The sequence below is a fragment of the Arachis hypogaea genome, chromosome 19 (assembly GCF_003086295.3).
Source record: "Arachis hypogaea cultivar Tifrunner chromosome 19, arahy.Tifrunner.gnm2.J5K5, whole genome shotgun sequence".
Lineage (NCBI taxonomy): Eukaryota > Viridiplantae > Streptophyta > Magnoliopsida > Fabales > Fabaceae > Arachis > Arachis hypogaea.
Window position 1 is genome coordinate 114,000,092 of NC_092054.1, and position 4,811 is coordinate 114,004,902.

The following is a 4,811-nucleotide window of genomic DNA, read 5'->3' on the forward strand; positions in this document are numbered from 1 at the left end:
AACTCCACAAATGGCCTCTGCACGTGAATTGCTTAAATCTCAGCCCCAGCACACACCAAGTGGGCCCCAGCACACACCAAGTGGGCCCCAGAAGTGGATCTCTGCATCATCCATCATAGTTTATCCAATTTTTGTAAACCTAGGCTACTAGTTTAGTATTTAAACAACTTTTAGATACTTATTTTGTATCTCATGACATTTCAGATCTAAACTTTATATTCTCTGACGGCATGAGTCTCTAAACCCCATTGTTGGGGGTGAGGAGCTCTGCTGTGTCTCGATGAATTAATGCAAGTATTTCTGTTTTCTATTCAAACACGCTTGTTCCTATCTAAGATGTTCATTCGCGCTTAACTGTGATGAAGGTGATGATCAGTGACATTCATCACCTTCCTCAAACCATGAACGTGTGCCTGACAACCACCTCCGTTCTATATCTGATTGAATGAGTATCTCTGAGATCTCTTAATCAGAATCTCCGTGGTATAAGCTAGAACTGATGGCGGCATTCATGAGAATCCGGAAAGTCTAAACCTTGTCTTTGGTATTCCGAGTAGGATTCAAGGATTGAATGACTGTGACGAGCTTCAAACTCCTGAAGGCTGGGCGTTAGTGACAGACGCAAAAGGATAGTAAATCCTATTCCAACCGGATCGAGAACCAACCGGTGATTAGCCGTGCTGTGACAGAGCGCGTGAGCGTAGTTTTCACTGGAAGGATGGAAGGTAGCCATTGACAACGGTGATCCACCAACACATAGCTTGCCATAGGAGGACGTGCGTGCGTGAACAAGAAGACAGAGGAAAGCAGAGATTCAGAAGACAAAGCATCTCCAAAAACTCCAACATATTCTCCATTACTGCATAACAAGTAACCTTTAATCCATTATCTATTGTTTATTCGCAATTCAACTGATAAACATAATTGACTTCCTGACTAAGATCTACAAGATAACCATAGATTGCTTCAAACCAACAATCTCTGTGGGATTCGACCCTTACTCACGTGAGGTATTACTTGGACGACCCAGTGCACTTGCTGGTTAGTGGTACGCGTTGTGAAAAGTGTGATTCACAATTCGTGCACCAGTCGTCTTCTCAAGGAATTGCAGGGAGGTATGTTCTTATTATTGGTTATGAGTTTGTAAATTGGGGTTCTGGAGTTTGGGCAATGGGCACAAGTATATTTTCAAAGCAATAAAAATAAATAAATAACTGTAAAATAAACTCTTGGCAAGGTATGAGAACTGGAAGTCCTATCCTGGTTATCCTTATCAATTGTAATGAGAATTAGATTTTTCTCCCACTTTGTTAACCTCTAACTATGAAGGTAAGTTAAGGGGATGAATTAATTTTTATTCCTCAGGTCCTAGTCTTTCCTTGGGAAAGGCTAGAGTTATTGGAACTTGAATTAATGAAACGAAGAAATCCAATTTTCAATCAACAATGAGTTTGATAACTCAAGTGTCTCCAATGACTCAACCAAAGCCAAAAGGAAAAAAAGTCTACTTGAATGAAAATAATTTGGATAAACAAAGAGCATTAATAGAGAGCAATCATAAGTCTGAAATACCTCAAATTATATTAATAAAAGCAATCCAATCTAACATGAAAGATTTATGAATCAAATGGGCAACATAAGTAATTAACAAATAAAAGTATTAGAGTATCTAAAAGTAGAAGAGAAATATAAATTGAAGAACATTGAACCTGGGATTGAGAGTCACTCCTAAAACTAAGAGAAATCCTAAATCCTAATCCTAAGAGAGAGGAGAGAACCTCTCTCTCTAAAAACTACATCTAAAACTATGAAAAGTGAATTATGAAAGCTTTTTTTTTGAATGGATGTATTCTCCCACTTTATAGCCTCTAATCTGTGTTTTCTGGGCCTCAAACTGGGTCAAAAATAGCCCAAAAATTGCTGGATGAGAAATCTGCCACGTTGATTTTCGTCACTGCGATGCATCCGCGTGAATCACACATTTGCGTCATCTAGAGTTAGGGTAACTATATCAGATTATATATCAAATCGAAACCCCAGACGTTAGCTTTCGAACGCAACTGAAACCGCATCGTTTGGACCTCTGTAGCTAAAGTTATAGCCGTTTGAGTGCGAAGAGGTCAGGCTGGACAGCTTAGCAATTTCTCCAACTTCTTGTATTCCTTCCACTTTTGCATGATTCCTTTCCATCCTCTGAGCCATTCCTGCCTTGTAATCTCTGAAATCCCTTAAAACACATATCAAGGAATCTAATGGTAATAAGAGAGGATTAAACATAGAGAACTTAAGGCCAAAGAAGCATGTTTTCAATCAAAGCACATAATTAGGAAGGCAAATGTAAAACCATGCAAATAGTATGAATAAGTGGGTAAAGAGTTGATAAAATCCACTCAATTGAGCATAAGATAAACCATAAAATAGTGGTTTATCATTCACCCATGTAATTTACCTCTGCTATTGTAGGGTTCTCAGGATCATAAGCTTCTTCTTCAGAAGAGGCCTCTTTAGTACTGTTGGATGATTCCTTCAATCCATTTAGACTCTGAGAAATCATATTGACTTACTGAGTCAATATTTTATTCTGAGCCAATATGGCATTCAGAGTATCAATTTTAAGAACTCCCTTCTTCATAGGCATCCCATTATTCACAGGATTCCTTTCAGAAGTGTACATGAACTGGTTATTTGCAACCATGTCAATGAGTTCTTGAGCTTCTGCAGGTGTTTTCTTTAGGTAAATGGTTCCACCTGTAGACTGGTCCAGTGACATCTTTGATAATTTAGATAGACCATCATAGAATATATCCAGGATGGTCCATTCTGAAAGCATGTCAGAAGGACACTTTTTGGTCAGTTCCTTGTATCTCTCCCAAGCTTCATAGAGGGATTCACCTTCCTTTTGTATGAAGGTTTGAACATCCACTCTAAGCTTGCTAAGATTTTGAGGAGGAAAGAACTTGGCTAAGAAAGTCGTGACCAGCTTATCCCAAGAGTTCATGCTATCCTTAGGTTGAGAGTCCAACCATATTCTAGCTCTGTCTCTTACAGCAAATGGGAAAAGCATAAGCCTGTAGACCTCGAGATCAACCCCATTGGTCTTAACAGTATCACAGATCTACAAGAATTCAGTTAAGAACTGAAAAGGATCTTCAGATGGAAGTCCATAAAACTTACAGTTCTGTTGCATCAGAGAAACTAATTGAGGTTTAAGCTCAAATTTGTTTGCTCCAATGGCAGAAATTGAGATGCTTCTTCCATGTAAATTGGAATTTGGTGCAGTAAAGTCACCAAGCATCTTCCTTGCATTGTTATTATTTTCAGCCATGTCTCCTTCTTTTTCAAAAATTTCTATCAGATTTTCTCCAGAGAGTTGTGCTTTAGCTTCCCTTAGCTTCCTCTTCAGAGTTCTTTCAGGTTCAGGATCAGCCTCAACAAGAATATTCTTATCCTTGTTCCTGCTCATATGAAAAAGAAGAAAACAGAAAAGAAAATATGGAATCCTCTATGTCACAGTATAGAGATTCCTTATGCAAGTATAAGAAGAGAAGAATGTAAAAAGGAGAAGAGGTAAAATTCGAACACAGAGAGGAAGATGGGGTTCGAATTTTGGGTGGAAGAGAAGTGTTAGTAGATGAATAAATAAATAGAAGGAGATGAGAGAGAGGGAATTTCGAAAATTAATTAAATTAAAAAATAAAATTTAAAGTTAAATTTCAAAAATTAAAATTAAAATCAAATTAAATTAAAAATTAAAACAATTAGTTAAAAAAAAGGAAATTTTGAAAAAGAGGGAAGGGATTTTCGAAAATTAGAGAGAGAGAATTAGTTAGGTAGTTTTGAAAAAGATAAGAATCAATCAAAAAGTTAAGTGGTTAATTGAAAAAGATTTGAAAATCAAAATTGAAAAGATAAGAAGTTAGAAAAGATTTTGAAATTGATTTTGAAAAAGATGTGATTGAAATTTATTTTGAAAAAGATTTGAAAAAGAAATTTAAAAAGATTTGATTTTGAAAATTAAAGTTGATTACTTGACTAACAAGAAACTAAAAGATATGATTTTAAAATTTAAAGATTGAACATTTCTTAATAGGCAAGTAACAACTTAATATTTTTGAATCAATCACATTAATTGTTAGTATTAAATTCGAAAATATGAAATAGAAATAAGAAAAAGATTTTTGAAAATCAATTTGAAATTTTCGAAAATTATGAAAGAAAAATGAAAAAGATTTGAAAAAGATAGAGTTTTTAAAATGAAAATTTGATTTGACTCATAAGAAACAACTAATTTTGAAAAAATTTTGAAAAAGTCAACCCAAATTTTCGAAATTTTATGATAGAATAAGTGAAAGATATTTTTTTGATTTTTTGAATTTTTAATGATGAAAGAGAAAAACATCAAAAAGACTCAATGCATGAAAATTTTGGATCAAAACATGTGATGCATGCAAGAACACTATGAATGTCAAGATGAACACCAAGAACACTTTGAATGTCAAGATGAACACCAAGAACTTATTTTTGAAAAATTTTCAAGAAAAGAAAACATGCAAGACACCAAACTTAAAATTTTTTATTCTTTAGACATTAATGTTTCAAGAATACATATGAAAAACAAGAAAAGACACAAAACAAGAAAATATGAAGATCAAACAAGAAGACTGGCCAAGAACAACTTGAAGATCATGAAGAATGCAATGCATGAAATTTTCGAAAATAATTTTTTTAGAAAATTAAAAAGATGCAATTGACACCAAACTTAAAACTTGACTCTAGACTCAAACAAGAAACACAAAAATATTTTTGATTTT

At 34.5% G+C, this 4,811-nt stretch overlaps 1 non-coding gene across 1 annotated transcript; it reads left to right on the forward strand.

Moving 5' to 3' along the window:
• Positions 1–2,824: 2,824 nt before the first annotated feature.
• LOC112781881 (small nucleolar RNA R71) lies at positions 2,825–2,932 on the forward strand. The gene has a single exon (XR_003192631.1). It is a non-coding gene; the product is annotated as a small nucleolar RNA R71 (small nucleolar RNA).
• Positions 2,933–4,811: the final 1,879 nt, after the last annotated feature.